Raw genomic sequence first — 22392 nt, forward strand, 5'->3', positions numbered from 1 at the left:
CTAACATCACTGTTTATACATGGACAGTGATGTCATGGGCTTCCCCAGAGCCTGAGTCCCAGAGCAGAGCGCTAGTAGCGCTCTACCTGGGACTTCGGCTCTTGGGTTGCCCAGACATCACTGTCCAAATATGATGTCAGGAGCAGAGCTGGAGTCCCAGGAAGAGCGCTACTAGCACTCTGCCCAGGACTCCAGCTCTGGGGTTGCCCCTGACATCTCTGTCCATATATGAACAGTGATGTCAGGAGCAGAGCTGGAATCCCAGGCAGAGTGCTAGAAGCGGCTCTGCTCCGGGACTCCAGCTCTGGGCAAGCCCCTGACATCACTGTCCATATATGGACATTGATGTCAGTGGCTTCCCCAGAGTTCCGGAGCAGAGCATATACTACCGCTCTAGTGAAATATGATACACTTTACGGAAGTGCCCCTCTAACACACAGTGATAGAATGTATTTTGATTATAAAAACTTTACAGTGATGTGTTATCTGTGGTTCTTCATAAATCCCCAAGTAAACCTACTACATTATCATAAGACCTCATGCACACTACCATATTACGATACCTTACACCTTCCAAGTTGCATGGAGCCATGATACAGGACCCATAGAATTCTACAGGGCTCTACTGTACCCCTGTATGAATCCAATTTCATATGGAGAAATGCAGAGGTTTTTTTTATGACGGAGCACAGACTATATAAACCGCCGTACAAGCTCTCTGTACACGGCTCTGTCTGAGGTCATATATGTACATAGAAGATTCATAAAGAAGATGGTAGTAGTTACAGGGATGAGCAAATTGATCTGGCCAACTCATGCTCCACTATTTACAACTCTATTCCCATTAATCCATTCTACAGTATAGTAAATAGAGGCGTTTTCAATACAATAAAAACCTTTGTTATAAAAATAAATAAATAAGAAAACCCAGATGGTACTATTATACTGTAAGTCAGTGGGATCCATCAGAATATGTACATCAACGGATCTGTCATAGCTGTCACGGCTCCAGTAATGACGGGAGCCATGACACCAGTGTGATCCGAGCCTTAGAAATAGGGTGAAAAAACAAAGAATGATAGCCCCTGTAACATTTCGGCTTGGAAAGTGTTGCCCAACATTTTGTTGCCATAAGAATAAATTTTGTCGCATTTTTACTTACATGACATTTTTCCAGTGGCTGTAGCACAACAAACCTAGCAATAAAAAAAGGACATGCGTTCTGCGGCTGTTGTGTGCCTAAAGTTGCAGCAGGTCTAAATTAAATCTATGCGTCTTTAATGCTATAAACTGTGGATGGCCATGCTGTATTTTCTAAGTAGCCTTATTCTTACTAACGTGGTCCTAAAAAAAATCAAATAAAAGACTGCTTTGGCAATAGCACTTCTGTTGAGCCATTAAAGTATTATGAAAAGTGGTATAATGGATAATGCAAAAATAGATGCAGCGTAAATGAATGCAAAGTAACCATCATGTATAGTTAACTACAGATCATCAGATGATAAGCTGATCAATATCACTTACAACCATTACATGTTGCTGTTTCCTTTCTTGTTCGAATAGACAGATGTTCCCTGCAGCTATTACTGAATGGGCATATTTGGGACAATCGAGACAATGCTATTCGAAACCTTGTACTGTACTTAATAGATGTAAATTGATGTAATTACCCGTGACTGTGTTTAGAATTCCTCAGGGGATTTTCACCCTCTTTCAATTTTCATGGTTCATTCATTCTCTCCAAATCCACTGTAAAGCTACAGCATTTATATACTGCTAATAAGGCTAATGCCTCCATACTTTGACAGCAGGCACAGTCTTGTGCTGACCTACTATGTATTCGTAAATTGTTTAGGCTCTTACACATAAAGCTGCAGCAATGTTGGGAGTAGTTTTAAATTTTACTGATCATTTTAGGACACCTGGATATAATATGCATGTGCACGCTGTACAGTTTTCTTTTTTATTAACTCTGTTTTGAACATACTTTTTTCAAAGGGGGGTTATAAGTAACTAGATGCCTCTGGAAAACAAATCTATCGGATAAGTAGAATTCCAACACGTTCCCCCAATGGCAGATGTTTGGCAGCCCCTATAGATGTTAGGCAGCCCCTATAGATGTTAATTTGCTTTTTATATAACTGATCATAGTGCATGTGTCTGTAATAGAAAATTTCTATTGTGATCCCTATAGGGACAGGCACTGCTGCGAGCAACTGCATCTTCTATATAGTGCTGCAGAAGAAGACAGCACCATGAAAATAATTAATGAATACATTATTAATCAATTATGTCTACAGTCTGCTTTCAACAACTTGACTTAAACTAAAGCAAATTAACAAACTCTCCTTTTCATTTCTTTGTGGTTTCCGCGTCAAAATCAGCGCCAAAAAACTCTGTGTGAACCAACCCTTAAACTTTCCATGTCAGTGTAAAAAGTCACCAAAAAAGAACTTTCTGGTTAATTTTCAAGTTAATTCTGGCCAAGAATTGAAAGTGTAACTAATGCACAAACATATTATATTTATACGTAGTTATATGCCTTCACAAGAAAACATTTTATAAGATACAGCTGATGTATTATGCCTTTTTTGGCTTCTCTCATCCTAAGGCTACATTCACACGACAGTGAAAAATGGCCGTGTGACGGCCTTTTTCTAACAGCCGTCACATGGCAGTTTTCAGAACAATTAAGTTCTATGGGTGTATTCACATGGTAGTTTTTTTAACGGCCCGTGAATATTGACAGTCAAAAAATAGGATATCTCCTATTTTTGTCCATTTTCACGACCAGACAGCTCCCATAGAAGCTACTTTGAGCACTGAGCCCGAGGAAGCCCTTGACATTACTATCCATAGAAGGACAGTGATGTCGGTCTTTCAACAATTGAATCCCCGGCCAGAGCATCGCAAGATCTCTGGCCAGGGACTTCAGTATTGTAGCTAGCTCCCTTCCATGTAGATAGTACCCCCCTGCCTGAAGATAGCAAGCGCCCCGCCCATCCCCCGTAGAAAGCGCGTCACCGTAGCTCCCTGTAGGAGCGGAATCCCCGACAGCCTGACCCTGCTCTGGCAGGGGATTCCGCTCCTGGAGAAGCCCCAGGCGTCACTATCTATATAAGGACAGTGACGTCAAGGTGTTACTCCTAGAGCAGAATCCCGGTCCGCTCTGGCAGGGGATTCCGCTCTCCCGATGTCACTGTCCATATATGGACAGAGACATCAGGGGCTCCGTCTATGAGCAGAATCCCCGGTCCGCTCTGGCAGGGGATTCCGCTCTCCTGACGTCACTGTCCATATATGGACAGCGACGTCAGGGGCTCCATCTAAGAGGAATTCACGGCCAGAGGAATTCTGCTCCTACAGTGAGCTACAGTGGCGCTATCTACAGGGGAAGGGGGTGGTATCTACAAGGGGGGTGCTATCTACAGGGGACATGCTGTCTACAGGGGGGTGCTATCTACAGAGGGGTGCTATATGGGGGGTGTGGCACTATCTTCAGGGGACACTGTGGCGCTATCTACATGGGCACTGTGGCACTAAGTGGGCTCTGTGGCACTTTCTATAATGGGCACTGTGACACTGTGTGGGCACTGGCACTTTATATGTGGGAACTATGTCACTATATGTGAGCACTGTGGTACTATGTGGGCAATGTGGCACTATCTACAATGGGCAATGTGGCACTATGTGTGCACTGGTACTTTATATGTGGGCACTGTGTCACTTTACATGGGGGCACTGTGGTACTATGTAGACACTGTGGCACTATCTACAGTGGGCACTGTGGCACCATGTTGGCACTGGCCCTATGTGGGCATTATCTTCAGTGGGCACTGTGGCACTATCTACAGGGACATTGCAGCACTATCTACATGGGCACTGTGGTAATTTCAGGGGGTTGGGATAAAAAAAACCTGCCAAATGAAATCCATCCTTTTTTTTTAACGGCCATGAAAAACCGATGGCAAACGGATGACAAACTGCTGTTAAAAACAGACAGATGGACTGGAAATGGATGAATATTTAGAGACACACTGATGCAAAAAGGGCATGAAAAATTGACAGTTGATCAGTTTTTAATGGCCATTTTTTTTTCATTGTCGTGTGAATGTAGCCTATTTGATAGGGATTAAGGTCAGGACTCTCTGTCTGTGCATTCCAATCTAGTTCTTACGCATCACGTGCATTCCAATCTAGTTCTTACGCATCACGTGGATTTCACTTTCTGCATGGGGGCATTGTTATGAATGATGTAACTGTTAAGTTTCATGCACACGACCGTTGTGCCACTTGGGCCGTTTTTGACGGCATCCGAGTGGCACCCGATAGTTTTCACGGACCCATTCACTTTAGCGGGTGAATCGGGTCCGTTAAAAATGGTCAGAGTCTCCGATCCGAGAGAAGATAGAACATGTCCTATCTTTCCTCGGATCACTAACGGGACTTGGACCACACACACGGTCGTCTGCATGAGGCGTTAGGCTATATTCCCACGACAGTGAAAAAAAATGGCCATTAAAAACTGATCAACTGTTAGTTTTTCATGGCCATTTTGCATCAGTGTGTCTCCAAATTGTCATCCATTTCCAGTCTGTCTGTACGTTTTAATGGCCATTTTTCATCTGTTTGCCATCCGTTTTTCATGGCCGTTAAAAAAACTGATGTATATAATTTGTTGGTTTTATTGTCCAAACCACCTGAAAATACCATCGTTCCCATATAGATAGTGCTGCAATGACCCTGTAGATAGTGCCAGAGTGCCCACTGTAGATAGTGCCACAGTACCCACATATAAAGTGCCATAGTGCCATAGTACCCACATATAAAGTTCCAGAGCCCTCATAGTGCCACGTAGATAGCACCCCCCTGTAAATGGCGGCACAGTAGCTTGCTGTATGAGCGGAATCCCTCTGGCCGGGGATTTCACTCCTAGAGGGAGACCCTTATGTCTCTGTCCATATATGGACAGTGACATAGGGGGCTTCCCTAGTAGCTGAATCCCCTGGCCGGAGCGTCAGCCAGGGATTCCGCTCTGGCTGGAAATTCCAGAGGTAGCCTCTGACGTCACTGTCCATATATGGACAATGATGCCAGGGGCTTCTCCAGTAGTGGCATCCCCTAGCAAGAGCATCGGCCGGGGATTCCGCTCCTACAAGGAGCTACAGCAGCACTATCGGGGGGGGGGGGAGATCTTGCGATGCTCTGGCTGGAGACTCCACAGTTGAAAGCCCGACATCACTGTCCATATATGGACAGTAATGTCAAGGTCTTCCCCTGGGCTCAGCGCTCAAAGTAGCGCGGTGTGCGGGGAATCCTCGGCCAGGATCAGTTTTTACCGTCCGTTCCAAAGATTGATTCCTAAAAAACGGCCAGTAAAAACTGATCCATTGACTTCTATGGGAGCCGTGGGCCTGTCAAAACAGCCAAAAATAGGACATGTCCTATTTTTTGAACGCCAGTTTTCACGGGCTGTTAAAAAAAATGGCCGTGTGAATACACCCATAGAACTTTGTTGTGTGAATGTAGCCTTAGTCAGAGTTGTCAGCCTTAGTCAACTCTGTCGTGTGAATGTAGCCTTAGTCAGAGTTGGGTGCACTCAGGTCTTCTCCGCATCATTGCTGTAGATTTCCCTTCACTGGAACTAATTGGCCCAACTCAACCACCCAGCCTTCTCCATCACATTTTACACTTGCCACTACACATTCAGGCAGGAAATGTTCTCCTGGCATCCGCCAAAACCTGATTCATCCATCAGACTGTCAGATAGCGAAGAGTAATTTATGTCTCCAGAGTCCAATAGCAGTGAGTTTAAACCGCTCCGGCTGATGCTTGGCATGGTACATGGTGACGGTGGGGTGGCTTGTGTGGGACTGCACTCAGGAAGTTCCAGCAGGGCAAAAATTTGACAATCTCACTTGTTGGACAGGTGACATCTATTATAGTATACTGCACATGCTTTAGGTTTGTCTAAAATAGCTGGACTGATCAATTAGAAGGGATCTCCACATATTTTTTTATATTTGATCTTTATACAAGACTGGTATGCAAAAATCTTTACACATAGTGCTCTTCTAGCTAGTAATATAGTATGTGTACATTTGTATTTACATATAGTAGTGTATATGGCCTTGACACGTACATAATACTTTGTAAACTGTATGTAAGTGAATCTTGACTCCTCCAACAGCCAGTCCATGAGCAAATGCACTGCCAAGTTACGTGAATCATATATACAAAAGTTATATAACTTTTTGTGTTTATTGATGGAAATAAATGAATTGAGATTATAGTGAAAATAAAGTAAGAAGTCTGCCATTATTTAAAAACATATTTAGTACATTCATTATTACCAAACCTTCTCAAATGTATTCATCCGCCAAATGACAGCAGTAGTCACGTCAACAACATCAAGACAAAACTTAATCATACATCAAAACAATGGACTCTTTCAGGCAGTGGCTTTCAGTGTTCTTACATTTCACCTAAATTTGGCAAAGTTCTGTAATAAATTTACAAGGCTAATGGTTTAAACTTGTTTGGAAAAAATTACAGATGTCTTTTAGAAACGAAAAAAAAAATGTTTATTGCATGTTGTATATTTTGGCTTTATTTCTAAGCTCCTGTATGTAATTTCTGTTTTATTTTGTTGCCTTAAGACAATACTTTATATTTAAATACAACAATGGGGATTATTTAAAGAATCTAATAAGTAAAATGCTATTACTATTGGAAAATAAAATTATTATTCTACATTCATGTGGCCAGTTATTTGGTTGCTACCAAACAATAAATGGGGTTAATGTAATGCTTAATAACATGCCTTATAGCCCTCAGTTTGTAATCCATAGTGATATATTAACAGATAAATCATATTTATGAATATTATTTTGCAGACCTCCCTATGAGTTTACATAAAGCCGTTTCTGGTATAACCACGGGATATGCTATAAATTTCTGATAGATAACCACGGGATATGCTATAAATTTCTGATAGATGCAGATCGCAGCCTCGGACCCTCACCTATCTCGAGAACAAGGGTCACCCAAAAATATGCCAGAAATGTCTAAACTGGGAATAACATTTTAAGATAGAAGTATCCTTTAATCCAATTGGAGCTGCATAAATCCATATGCAGTAAGCTCTCCGAAGTGGAGGCTGCAGCCTGAATTTTATCATTTAACTCTATGGCTGTGTAAAAGAAAGCAGGTATGATTTTAATCAGCACTGAATTTTGGACTAATAAGATGATAGGTACACATTAAGGCCCAATGCACACGCACGTGCTTTTGTGGCCGCATATCGCCCGAAAATCCACGGGAGAATTGCGGCCCCATTCATTCCTATGGGCCCATGCACACGACCGTGGTTTTCACGGTCCGTGCATGGCCCAGGAGCCTGGACCGCAGAAAGAACGGACATGTCTTATTACGGGTATGTTCTGCGGTCCAGGCTCATAGGAAATAATGGACACGGCCATGTGCACGGCCCGCGATTTGCAGGCAGCTCGCGGGTGAGACTCCGCGGCCGGCCGACCCGAAGACCACGGCCGTGCACATGGCTACGGTCGTGTGCATGAGGCCTTAGAGAATAAATAGTGTAACTACTCATAAAGTCCATAAAAGATATTTTTTGTTGCACAGCTTTTGCTTTGAGAATGTTCAGCCATAACAATAAAACCACTGACAGGTGAAGTGAATAAGGCCTTATTCACACGAGCGTATTTCACGTCCGTGTTACACGCGTTAAAACAACGGACGTCACACGGACATATGCAATTCAATGGGGCCAGTCAGACATTCCGTATTTTTCACACAGCTTGTGTCCGTTGTGTGAAACTCACTGCATGTCCTATACTTGTGCGTTTTTTTTTTCATTACGCACCCATTGAAGTCAATGGGTGCATGAAAATAATGGACAGCACACAGACGCACATCCGTGTGCTGTCCGTATTCATGCAACAGTTGCTAAAGAAATGATGAGGAAAATAAATACACCCCCTTCAGTTTTTTTTGCTGACGTAAAAAACGTGTGACATACGCGCGTAAAAAACGCAGAAACGCACCGTACACGGATGCCACACGGAACTGCAATTCAGGAAAACCGCTGCGTTTTTTACGCGTCCAAAACGGACACGTTCGTCTGAATAAGGCCTTACATTGATTATCCGATTACAATGGCGCCTGTCAGGGGATGGTATATATTAGGCAGCAAGTGAACAGTCAGTTCTTGAAGTTGACGTGTTAGAAGCTGGAAAAATGGGCAAGTGTAAGGAACTTAGTGACTTTGACAAGGGCCAACCTGTGATGGCTAGAAGACTGGGTCAGAACATCTCCAAAACGTCAGGTCTTGTTGGGTGTTCCCAGTATGCAGTGGTTAGTATCTATAAAAAGTAGCCTAAGTAAGGACAACCCATAAACCGGCGTCAGTGTCATGGGTGTCCAAGGCTCATTGATGCGTGTGGGGAGCGAAGGCTCGCCAATCTGTCTGATCCCACGGAAGAGCTACTGTGACACAAATTGCTGAAAAAGTTAATCCTGGCTATGATAGAAAGGTGTCAGAATACACAATGCATCACAGCTTGCTACATTCGGGGTTGTGTAACTGCAGACCGGTCACAGTGCCCATGCTAAGCCCTGTCCACCACTGAAAGCGTCTACAATGGATAGGTGAGCAAAGCCAGGAGTGGAGTCAAAAGGAATGAAACAAAGAAAAGACTCATATTCATTGTTTCTGTTGTATTGACCCAGTTTGTTAGATTTAAAAAACAAATGCATCAAACACTGCATGTGTGAATCCTGCCTAATATTGCATCCATTATTAATCCATCAGATAAAAAGGTCTGTTTGAAATCGAAGGCATACAGAGGTTCAGTAGGGCCCCATAGAGCCATGAGGCCTAACATTCACTTTTTTCTAAGACCTCAAAAATTCGATGTAACGCTAATTCTAAGCCCTATGAATCAAATTTAAGAACTGTCAGAACTACTGTGACACTTAAGAAGATCTAGAAAAATATTAGAAGTGGAAATATATTCAGAAATTGCAGATAATGCATTCTTTACATTAAATGAGTTAATCTGATGTTTCCGTACAAAAGCTATGACATCTGGAAAATACAAAAAACATTAAATAAGAAATAAAAAACTAATTATTAGAGCTTCAAAACAAAACTGGTTAAATGTCCTATGTCCTATGGCAAGAGCTCCGGCTAGGAAGGGCTGACAGGAAGTCGGGTTGTAAGCTGTGAGCAATTGGAAACTTGATACCTGCTTCATGACAAACCTCTTTCTTTTCAATTCTTCTTTCAACTAGTGGAAGATGTTTATAAAAATAAAATATATATATGCTTATATATTTTAGTTTATATCTTCATTAGTCATTTAATTTATTATTTTAACCCCTTTGAGGATGCGGCCCGTTTTAGACTTTAGGAGGCAGCCCTATTTCCAAATGTGACATGTGGTAATAACTGAAATGCTTTTACTTATACAAGTAATTCTGAAATATATTGTTTTACAGTGTATGGTATTACTATATTCAGGCGTGCAGTGTTTGGTGCTATTATATTTAGGGGCACAGTATGTGGCACCATGATAACTTTATCTTCGTTTATAGGTGTCGAAATGTTGGAAAAATGAGGAGCCAAAGACATCTGAGTGGCAAATTCTGCAGAAATGGGTCATGGCCGGGAGAAGTCGCCATGGACCGGAAGGAGAAGAAAAGAGGAAAAAAATACTAGAATCTGAGACGTCGTCACTTGTGAGTCACTAGATTTATAGAGAATCTGTAATCTCTCCTGACATGTTTATTATAGGAAATCCTTGTATTTCACAAAAAGTCTTTCTGCAGTCCAGGACTGATAGAAAATTCCCCTTGTCAGGAGGATGTGTCCCAGCACAGTGTGATACTATTAGTATGTAGGGACACAGCCCTGTGACAAGGGAAATTGTAACACCCATTTGTTAATGCTTGCCCAAATTTTTTTTACATTTAACCCAAAATGCTTCATTTCTACGAGGATTAAAGGAGAGAAAAACACCCCAAATTCTGTAGAGTAATTTCTCCAAAGTACCAACTGGCATACGAATTATGTACGACAAATTACTTACTGCTGTGCAACATGTACTAAAAATTACCTATTGATGTACTAATTCTATACTAAAAATTATCTATTGATGTACTAATTCTATACTAAAAATTACCTATTGATGTACTAATTCTATACTAAAAATTACCTATTGATGTACTAATTCTATACTAAAAATTACCTATTGATGTACTAATTCTATACTAAAAATTACCTATTGGTGTTCAAATTCAGTACTAAAAATTACCTACTGGAGCACAAATTGTACTACAAAAATGAACTACTGGTGTATAAATCTTACTAAAAATTCTGCAATGGCGTACTAATTCTGTACTAAAAATTATGTTGTACAAAACTATTACTAGTACTACATTACAAAGGAGGTAATCACAGGGAGATGATGGGGTAATGGCATGCAGGGATCACTAGAATATAATCACAGGGGGGAAATAGTGGAGGTAATGGCATGCAGAATTCACTGGAATGTGCTTATATGGTGATGATGGGGGTGAGGCGAATGTAATCACAAGGAGATGATCAAAGGGAGGTGATCACAGGGGGGGGGATTACAGGGAGATGATGAGGATGATCGCAGAGGAAAAAAAACACACTGATCCCGCAAAACAGCAGTGGTATAGGGTATGGAAGATGATGGGGTATTAGGTAGCTGTAGGTCTAACTTTTTTTGTGAACTAACAATTCTGATCACCAATCAGCACAAAGCACCAGTTCTCAACTAGCTCTCTGAACAAATGGGAGGGTTACAGAATGGGATTCTTGTACATACACTAATTTTACAGCTAAAATACTGTGATTGGTCAGTCAGCATTGACTGAACAATCACAGCGATTGCTGGGGCAGGACCGCTCTGATTGGTCCCCCAGCAGTTAGTAGTAATTGGCTGCTGTCAATGACAGCAGCCATCACTACTTTGTCACCATATCACCTGACACAATGACTTTTTAAAACATGGCGTAACTGCTCTATACAATGCCGAATACTTATTTAATTGTAAGACATACTTGCCAACTTTTAAGAAGGGACATTAGGGAGATTCTGAAATGTTTTTCCTTATTTACCACCAATTTACGATACACCCCCAAATTACAGCCTTTAAATCACAAGTAGTTCAAAATACCCCCTTCATCACACCCCAAAATAAATACAGACCCCAGACCCCCTAATTTAATACAGACCCCAGAAACCTAAACAAGTACAGGCCTCAGACCAGACCTCTTACACTAATACAGGCCCCCTGAATACAGAAACCAAAAGTCCTAAATAAATACTGACCCATGTCCAGAACCCCTAAACAAATAAAAGCACCAAACCACCCAAATACAGACCGAAGACCCCTTTAATACAGACCCAATAACTGACCCCCTAAATAAATACAGACCAAATCCCTGAATACCAACCTCAGACCAGACGTCCAAAATAAATACAGACCCCCACAATACAGATCCCAGACCCCCAAAATAATACAGTCTTTAGAGCAGATGTGCAGATACTCAAGTCTCCCTGTTCCTAGGAGAAGAATGTGTATTGTCGGAATGTGGGGCACCTGTGTGATTTGCTTGCTCTTCCGGGAGTGCAGGAGATATCCCCTTTTGTTCAAAAGTCTCCTGAACATTCCTACAAAGTTGGCAAGTATGGTCTAATAGCTCATGGAGAGTAATATATTACAGACCCACACAACCTTTGAATTAGGTTGCCATTATCAGTGCCCATAAAAGTATATTTGGTGTACAGTTGTAGCATACGCTATTATGCTACTCTGTATTAGCCATCAAATCTGCAGACGGAGACTCCAGTGGCAGTGCTAACAGAGTCTTACTGGGCATAGTGTAAAATATTGGGTGTAGGCGTGTGGCGTAACAGTTTATCATGGTAAAGAAAATGGTAAATTGGTAATTCAGCTACGGTGTAAAGCAAGACATATGTGTATTTGGCCTATTTTTTTTTTTTATCATTGATGTTTATTAGATAGCTGAAATTTCTAATTATGTCCATGACAATCAAAAAGCCACGAATGGGACATTGGCTACACTAAAGCTGAGTTTGGAAAACTGAAGTGTAAACCAGGAAATACACATTGATGGCAGTAACATACTACAGAAGAAGAATTGATTGTAGATGCTCCAGGCTATAAGATGCTTGTGACTACTTGACCTTAAACCTAGCATGCAGGCAACAGGATATCGCTGTCTGAGAAAGTGACATTGTATGTTGGAAGAGGAGGGAAAGTACAAGAGCAACAGGTCATGCTTTGATGCTAGTCATAAAACCTAAAGTGCACTGGAACACTGACAGCTAAAGTTGCTACTCTATGATGAATAACAAAATACTAATTAATACTATATAAATAAAAGCAAGAACATAGATAAATCTACATAGATAATTCCAGATCGGGATTGTAAAAAAAATAGAAGAAAACATCGTATTCGTTACCATGTCTTTCCCTTTTTTAAGACCCCCCCACCACACATTTCTTCACTTGTATAGATTGTTTCGACTCCAACACTGTTGGACAATACCTAAATCTGACAATGGCAATACAATGCATTGTCCTTGAGATACAAGAGGATACATGGTCATACCTTATCAGGCAATGACAGTCACCATACAGCCTTACCCATAGACCACTGATAGACATGCCTTAATTTGGTAACGGACTTGTCCCAAACCGGATCAACCCCGGTCCATACGTCCTATTATGGCCTTTTATCTCAATGGCTGGCATGTAATACTACATTTTCCCTGCAGCGACTGCTTTGATCAACCGAAGGCAACTTCCCCCTGCAAAATCAGCTGGGGTCTTGAGAACAATGTCGGCAGCAATCAGATGATCAATATGGTGTCTGTGAAGAGAAATTTAAAATAAAAGGGCAATAGGGACAGTGGCTCAGTGGTCCGTACAATTGAATTGCAGCGCTGTGGTCCTTGGTTCAAATCCAAGGCCAACATCTGTGGGGAGTTTGTATGTTCTCCCCATGTTTGTGTGCGTTTCCTTTGAGTACTCTGATTTCCTCCCACCAAAAAACATACAGTCAGGGAATTTATGTTGTAATGCCCAATGGGGACAGAGAGAGAGGAGAACTTCTGCTCTGCAGAGTATGTTGGTGGAAGCTAGATAAGTCTCTGAAATAGAAAAATAAATAATAAACTTGTACATACAAAAAGGGCAAGGCAATTTTGAAACCAGGATAATGTCCTAAAAATTTCCCAGCCTTATAAATGGATATGTCACCAAAGATCAATATATGCCATATTCAAAAAATGACCTTTTAGGTCCAGGATCGCACATGCAATATTTGTGGCAGTTTTTTTTAACTGAACACAGGTGTGGATCCAAAAAAAAGCAAAAGTATAAAGGAAAGCCTGATTTGTGTTTTCTCTTTTGTATCCACTCCTGTGTTTGGCTCAAAAAACTGGATCAAAAGCTGCCACAAAAACGTCAGATGTGACGTTCACTCGGGAGTATTTTGGTCAGTATTTTACTTTAGTCTTTGGAAGCCAAAATCAGAAGTGGCACATAAACAGAGGAAAGTATAATGGAAAGATTTGCACCTCTTTAGTGTTATGGACGTCGGTCTAAATACTGATGCAAAATGCTGCAGTGTTAAAGGGGCCTAAAAAAATATCAGAGTTTATGTACACTATATGCACAAAAGTATTGGGACACACCTCTTAATCATTGAATTTGGGTGTTTCATTCGCTCGCATTGCCACAGGTCTATAAAATCAAGCACCTAGCCATGCAGTCACCTTTACAAACATTTGTGAAAGAATGGGTCGTTCTAAAGTGGTAACTGAATTAGAGCGTGGTACTGTAATAGGATTCCACCGTTGTAACAAGTCAGCTTGTGAAATTTCTTCTTTCCTAGATATTCCACAATCAACTGTGGGTCGCATTGTTACAAAGTGGAAGAATTTAGGAAACACAGCAACTCAGCCACGACCATGTAACTTTACAGATAGGGGTCGCCGAGTGCTGAGGTGCATAGTGCATAAAAGTTGCTGACTCAATAACTGCAGAATTCCAAACCTCCTCTGGCGTAAACATCAGCACAAGAACTACAGTGAAGGAAATAAGTATTTGATCCCTTGCTGATTTTTTAAGGTTGCCCACTGTCAAAAACATGATCAGTCTAGAATTTTTAGGCTATGTTAATTTTACAAGTGAGAGATAGATTATATATAAAAAAAAAAAAGAAAATCACATAGTCAAAATTAGATATATTTATTTGCATTGTGCACAGAGAAATAAGTATTTGATCCCCTACCAACCATTAAGATTTCAGCCTCCTCCAGACCAGTTACACGCTCCAAATCAACTTGGTGCTTGCATTAAAGACAGCTGTATTAAATGGTCACCTGTATAAAAGACTCCTGTCCACAGACTCAATTAATCAGTCTGACTCTAACCTCTACAACATGGGCAAGACCAAAGAGCTTTCTAAGGATGTCAGGGACAAGATCATAGACCTGCACAAGGCTGGAATGGGCTACAAAACCATAAGTAAGAGGCTGGGTGAGAAGGAGACAACTGTTGGTGCAATAGTAAGAAAATGGAAGACATACAAAATGACTGTCAATCGACATCGATCTGGGGCTCCATGCAAAATCTCACCTCGTAGGGTATCCTTGATCCTGGGGAAGGTGAGAGCTCAGCCGAAAACTACACGGGGGGAACTTGTTAATGATCTCAAGGCAGCTGGGACCACAGTCACCAAGAAAACCATTGGTAACACATTACGCCGTAATGGATTAAAATCCTGCAGTGCCTGCAAGGTCCCCCTGCTCAAGAAGGCACATTTACAGGCCCGTCTGAAGTTTGCAAATGAACATCTGGATGATTCTGAGAGTGATTGGGAGAAGGTGCTGTGGTCAGATGAGACTAAAATTGAGCTCTTTGGCATTAACTCAACTCGCCGTGTTTGGAGGAAGAGAAATGCTGCCTATGACCCAAAGAACACCGTCCCCACTGTCAAGCATGGAGGTGGAAACATTATGTTTTGGGGGTGTTTCTTTACTAAGGGCACAGGACTACTTCACCGCATCAATGGGAGAATGGATGGAGCCATGTACCGTCAAATCCTGAGTGACAACCTCCTTCCCTCCACCAGGACATTAAAAATGGCTCGTGGCTGGGTCTTCCAGCACGACAATGACCCGAAACATACAGCCAAGGCAACAAAGAAGTGGCTCAAAAAGAAGCACATTAAGGTCATGGAGTGGCCTAGCCAGTCTCCAGACGTTAATCCCATTGAAAACTTATGGAAGGAGCTGAAGATCCGAGTTGCCAAGCGACAGCCTCAAAATCTTAATGATTTACAGATGATCTGCAAAGAGGAGTGGGCCAAAATTCCATCAAACATGTGTGCAAACCTCATCATCAACTACAAAAAACGTCTGACTGCTGTGCTTGCAAACAAGGGTTTTGCCACCAAGTATTAAGTCTTGTTTGCCAAAGGGATCAAATACTTATTTCTCTGTGCACAATGCAAATAAATATATATAATTTTGACAATGTGATTTTCAGTTTTTTTTTTTTTTATATAAGCTATCTCTCAATGGTAAAATTAACCTAGCCTAAAAATTCTAGACTGTTCATGTCTTTGACAGTGGGCAAACTTACAAAATCAGCAAGGGATCAAATACTTATTTCCTTCACTGTATGTACCGCAAACTTTATTGGCATAGGTTTCAATGGTCGAGTAGCTGCTTGCGAACCTTACATCCCCAAGTACATTGCCAAGCGTCGGATGAAGTGGTGTACGGCATTCCGCCACTGGAGAAGTGGAAGCGTGTTCTGCAGAGTAACAAATCACACTTCTCTGTCTGGCAGTCTGATTGACGAGTCTGAGTTTGGCGAATGCCAGGAAAATATTACTTGCCTAACTGCAATGTGCCAACTGTAATGTTTGGTGGAGATAGGATAATGCTATGGGGTTGTTTTTCAGGGGTTGGCCTAGGCCCCATAGAACCAGTGAAGGGTAACATTAATGCAGGGCCGGTGTCAGCACCTGGCGAACTCGGGCAAGTGCCGGGGCCCACTGCCCTTCGGGGAGCCCACTCAGCCGTCGGGTGCGGACGCAGCCGTCGTGGCTGCTACAGAAGTGGAATCCCCGGCCAGAGCGCTGCCGACACTCTTCCCGGGAATTCTGCTTCTAGAGGGAGCCCCTGTATAGGAAGCAGAGTAAAAAACCTTTTCAGCAGCCGCTATGGGGCATAAGGGGGCCAGTGCCGCCCACCGTCATAGGCCCCACCATGCCCAGTAGCCCCGCTAGCAGCCGCTATGGCTGCTACAGCAGTAGCGACGCCACATTCAATAGATTCAGCGTCCTAAGGACGCAGATGCTATTGAACGCTATGGCAGAGCAGGAAGGTACACTAAGTCTGTGTCGCCCAAGGGTCCACATAAACCTGGAGCCGGCTCTGCGCTAATGCTTCAACAAACCAAGACATTTTGGACAATTATATGCATCCAACTTTGTGGCAACAGTTTGGGGAAGGCCCTTTTCTGTTCCAGCATGAGTGTGCCCCAGTGCACAAAGTAAGGTCCATAAAAGTATGGTTGGGTGAGTTTGGTGTGGAAGAACTCGACTGGCCTGTGAAGAGTCCGGTCCCCTCATCTAACATCAGGTTCTGACCTCAAAACTTATTTTCTGGTTAAATGGAAAAAAATTCCCACAGACACTGGCCAAAATCTTGCAGAAAGCCTTCCCAGAAGAGTGAAAGCTGTTTTAGCAACAAAGGGGGGACAAATGCTTTATTAATGCCTATAAATTCAGAATGGATGTCATAAAAGCACCTGTAGGTGTCCTAATACTTTAGTTCATACAGTGTATATGAGATTGTTCATTAAATATTTCTCTAGTTTTCAAGATTTCCTCTTGCTGTCAGAGAATTCAAATGTTCACTGTTACCATTCCATAACCTATTCTGGAAAAAGTGCAGCTCAAACAGATAGGGCTTGTTACAAAATAGAGCTTTGGTACATTTACTGATATATTTTACTGTGTGGGCAGAACATTCAGAATCTGAATAAAAGACAAGATCATTTCCATTTACTGACAGCTAAAGCCATATTCACATTGCGTTATTTTTCTCCCATTGGAGATATACGTCGAGAGTCCCAACGTATATCTGCGATGAAAGTTGTCAACGAATCCCACTGTATAGGCATGCAGTGCGATACATTGCCTTGAAGTGTTGTGCCCAGGTAAGCCCCTGACGTCACTGTCCATATATCGTCTTAGATATCAGGGGCTTTCAGCTATGGAGTCCCTGGCCAGAGCAATGCAAGCGCTCTAGACTGGGAAGTCCTGTCTTGGGAAAACCCTTGACATCACTGTCCATATATGGACAGTGACGTCAGGTGATTTGAGATGCCAGAATCCCTGGTCAGAGTGTCGAGAACACTCTGGCCGGGAACTCCGCTCTTGAAGGAGCCCCTGACATCATTGTCCATCCACGGACAGTGACATCAGGAGCTTCTCAGGTCCCAGAGTCCTCGACCATTGCGCTACCGATGCTTTCACTGGGGACTCCATAGTTGAAAGCCCCTGATATCACTGTCGATATATGGACAGTGACTTCAAGAGCTTCTCCAGTCCCCTAGTCCCCGGCCAGAGTCCTACCTATGCTCTGGCTGGGGACTCCGTAGTTGAAAGCCCCTGACATCACTGTCCATGGATAAACATTGAGGTCAGGGGCATCCCTAGGGTCGGAATCACCGGGCCGAGCGCTACCTGACTCTCTGCCCAAGAACTCCGACCCTGGGGAAGCTCTTCGAGGTATACGTTTAACGTATACCTCTGATGAATGCCATACACATTTTTTTTTAGCGGGATGCCTCAGGATTGAATAGTGTAGTCTACTGCGTCATTCCATTCTCCAATAAAGAAGTATACCCACATATACCAGCCCAATAAAGGCCAAAATTACACTCTTTTAGCTTTTGTTGAGCTAATGGAGCCCTATGGACACGTTTAGCATTTACATTGGGAGTTTTCACGCGAAAGGAAGGGTAAAAAATGTAATGTGAATGAGGCCTAACAGATATGTTGCAAACTGTGAGGCACTGAATGACAAAGTATACTCACTGGTTGCATAGCATTTCATTATACAGTGAATAAGTATTATTTACATAAAATGTAAAAACTTTTTTAAGCATAACTACATTTAGAAAACCGATGCTCATGTTGGAACTAGTTTGAAAATTTTTGTCTTTGTGCCCTTTTTCTAGATGGTCTGGCCAATTTGCAGCACTGATTGAAGATAAGGTATACTATGGAAAATATAGTACGATTTGCCGTATATTCATGACTTTTTTTTTTTTTTTTTCAAATAAAGAATAAGCTTTTTTTTCAATAGAAAAAAATGACATTTCCTATAATAATAATAATAATTATTATTATTATTGATAATAACAATAATAATCATTAGACCATATATGGTACAGAAAATGTAGTATATTCACTCAGTGGCGTAACTACCTCTGTAGCAGCCATAGTGGCTGCTATGGGGCCTGCAGGAAGATGGGGCCCGTGCCGCCCGCCATCACAGGCCCACCATGCACTGTGGCGCCGCTAGCAGCCGCTATGACTGCTACAGTGCTAGCCACGCCATAACCAATAGTATCTGCGTCTTCAGGACGCAGATACTATTGAACACTATGGCAGAGCAGAGAGGTCACTGGATCACGCTGGCCTACGCAAGGATCCCATCACCGTTGATTCGCTACATTTGTCGCAGGGACGGGGCCTAGGTGAGTATGATGTTTTATTTGATTGGGGTCACTATATGGCGCTATTTACAGGAGGGGGGTCACTATATGGTGCTATCTACAGGAGGGGGCTGTATGTTGCTTTCTACAGGGGGTGTTGCATGGCGCTATCTACAGGGGGGATTTATGGCGCTATTTACAGGAGGGGCTGTATGTTGCTATCTACAGGGGGGCTGTATGGCAATATTTACAGGGGGGCTGTATGGCACTATCTACAGGTGGGGTGTATGGTGCTATCTAAAGGGGGGGCTGCATGGGGCTATCTACATGGGGCGCTGTATGGCAATATCTATGGGGGGCTGTATGGCGCTATCTATATGGGGCTGTATGGCACCATCTACAGGGGGCTGTATGGAGCTATCTATAGGGGGAGCTGTATTTCTCTATCTACAGGGGGGCTGTATGGCTCTAGCTACAGGGGGGGCTGCATGGCACTATCTACAGGAGGCCTGCATGGCGATAGCTACAGGGGGCAGGTTTAGCAATATCTACAGGGGGGCTGCATGGCGATATCTACAAGGGGCTGTATTGCGATATCTACAGGGGGCTGTATGGCACTATCTACAAAGGGGAGGTGGGGGAGCTATCGACAAGTGGGGTGTGACACTGTCTACAGGGGGCTGTATAGCACTGTCTACAGGGGGACTGTATAGCACTGTCTGCAGGGGGGCTGTATGGTACAATCTACAGGGGGGCACTATCTACAATGGGGGGCTGTGTGTGGCACCTAGGGGAGGGAGGCTCAGTCAAAAGTTTGCTATGCGGCTCAGTCTTTCCTAGTTATGCCCCTGTATTCACCATAGATGTACTAATCATACATAGTGTCCAGATTAGTTGCATGAATAGCTGCAGGGTTTTCATATGGCAAGTAGGTGGCACTAGTAGTAACACGCTGCAGCCTCTCTACACACATCTGGAGAGAGATGGTTAATAGTGGGAAACAGTCAACCACTACAAAGATCAGGCAATGAACGTGTGGTGGAGCGTGAGGCTGCCTTTATTCAAACTGCGGAAAGACGCAAATAAAATTGTTTAAAATGCAGCAGACAGACATCAAAGACCACACTACATCAAAGTCAACACACTGAGCACATTAGCACTAAATCACAGCCAAGGATGAGGAACCTTGAAGTTGCCTTAGCAGAGCAGACTCCTCTCCTTAAATACCCCCGAAAGGTTATATTGTTTAATGGTTCTTGCACAGATAAACTCAACTAACATACTGTAAAGTAAAACATTTCTCCAGGTTCAATAGTTGCACCATATAAGTCTAATTCACCATTTGGATAATCAATGGTGATAAACATTGCAATAAATATATGGTCATCTCTATAAGATGGGAGAATCAATTCAACGGATTCGCTGGAATTAGACTGATTTGCATCTTTGAGAATCAGTGGAGAAAATAATTGTAAAATATGCGCCAAACTATGGAAGACTCAACTCTCTAGAGGTTCTTACAATGTGGGTGGATGAGTCTCATGGAGACTCAATGCAGATAAATCATTTTTTTATCTAATATTCTTTAATATTTCAATACCCTCAAGTCACAACATGCACGGAGGAGCTACAGCTATCCTCAATCATTTATCCCCCTGTTGAGAATGTTGAAGGACATCTATAGTCTACAGTGACCATCAACATAGGTTACATATGTAACAAACCTATAAATCTTAGTACTCATAGGAGCTCGAACGACAGTTGCACAATGGAATATTCATGCACACTTGTGGAATGAGTGAGGAAGGAAATCTGTCACTGACGCTTCAGTGACTACATGATATTTGCATTTAAGCAGCTAGAAGATGTACCACTCAGAAGGGCATCCTAGCTATGTGCATAAAGATGGCCATAAATATAACTAGTCGGCAATGCTTCTATTGCTCCAGAATTTCAATTAAACGTAACAATTTTTGCAAATTGACACATTTATATAGAACTCCATGCAGTCATAACAATTTTATTAGATTTAAATATTCAATAGTTATATTGCAGTAATATATTAAAACCATCCTCCTTTAAACTGGTGCTCTGTGTTAATAGACATAATAGATCATGAGATAAATCAGAGCTTGTCAACATCAAAACACTCACAATCCAACATCTGTGAAGTGTTAGCAAACTCATAACATTTTATAATGACTAATGTGACACATGTAACATTGACTTGTAGACTAATAAAAACTTCATGACTTTACCTGTTCTAGCTCTGTGCTTAGTGATCCACGTTGCAATATTTCTACCCAGGATTTAAGCCAGAAAGTAAAACGTCTGTAGATCTTGTTTCCCCTTTCTCCAAGTCCCTCCAGACAAACTGTCTCCTTTTTTCTAATAAGTCCCAATTCCGTCAATGCGAAACAGATCCGCAAACTACTTGGAACATCATTGTAGAGCATGCAGTAGAGCTGTACAAGAATAGTTAATAGGAATTTAGATTCTCCAAATTCTAGGTCACTACTAAAAGAAATAGCACTGCCAAGTGTGATTGAGTATCTAGGCAAGAGGGGTGAAGCACAAGGTGAGAACCAACTTCTTTCTTCTTGGTTTCTCCTTCTTTATATTAGAATTAGAAATCACTTGCGCTCCAGGTTCAGTATTGATTGCTCTGCCAACCCTAGGGCTGGGATTATGGATTGTGGGATGATAGCACAGAGACTGCCTGTGCTATAATGTCTGGGGTGTATGGAAAACAGAGTGCTGAATGCGAGTCCCACCTATGTCACTCCCACTCCCTGCTAGTTTTCCTGTGTGTACTCCCAGGCACTGCCTCCACCTCTTGAAACTCTTATGAATGAACAGGCTCTTGACATTTGTTATCGCTGGCCCAGGGGCTATTTAAATAGTGGTGGAACTTTTGAAACACAACACAGGAAGCCTTCTAAGCACTGGACTGCTAGCTCTGATGTGTAAATGACTAGATATACTTCAATCTGTCACTGTTGGGTTCCTGAACAATGTATCACAGCTTTTATTATTGGCAATAGTCAGGCTGTTTTTTGCAATATGTTTTTTGTTGGTTTTTGCAAATGAGCTAAACTAAAATATTTTTATCTTAAATATGGGTCCTGGGACATATAATTTCCCGCCCCACACCAGTATAGGTGTCACCTCTAGCCCAGTTAGCTCAGGTGAAGCTACTGGGCTTGTTCCTGAGCTATAAAAGCACTGCAGTTATTGCAGAGAGGGTCAGAGACTGGGAATCCACACAAGGATAGTGTGAAAAGCCTAATCCAAGGAACACTGTTCCCCTGGTTTATAATAGGTGAGAAAACCTGCTGTTTACTTAGTACCCAGATGGGCCAGGCATTTGTTTTGTTGATATATGGACAGTAATGTCAGGAGGAGAGTAGGAGTCCCAGGCAGAGCGCTAGCGGCTCTGCTCAGGGACTCCGTCTCTGGGGAAGCCCCTGACATCAATGTCCATATATGGACAGTGAGGTCAGAGGGAGAGAAGGAGTCCTAGGCAGAGCGCTACAAGCGGCTCTGCTCCGGGATTCCGTCTCTGGGG

The 22392-nt window shown here is 42.4% G+C and overlaps 1 protein-coding gene across 1 annotated transcript in view; it reads right to left on the minus strand.

Moving 5' to 3' along the window:
- Nucleotides 1-21542, minus strand: part of LPAR1 (lysophosphatidic acid receptor 1) — a 194436-nt gene extending 172894 nt beyond the window's left edge. Inside the window, exon 1 of the mRNA XM_075825650.1 lies at nucleotides 21083-21542. The gene's annotated coding sequence lies outside the window, so the exon portion shown is untranslated. The remainder of the gene's footprint in view (nucleotides 1-21082) is intronic.
- Nucleotides 21543-22392: the final 850 nt, after the last annotated feature.

The sequence above is a fragment of the Rhinoderma darwinii genome, chromosome 1 (assembly GCF_050947455.1).
Source record: "Rhinoderma darwinii isolate aRhiDar2 chromosome 1, aRhiDar2.hap1, whole genome shotgun sequence".
Taxonomy (NCBI): domain Eukaryota; kingdom Metazoa; phylum Chordata; class Amphibia; order Anura; family Rhinodermatidae; genus Rhinoderma; species Rhinoderma darwinii.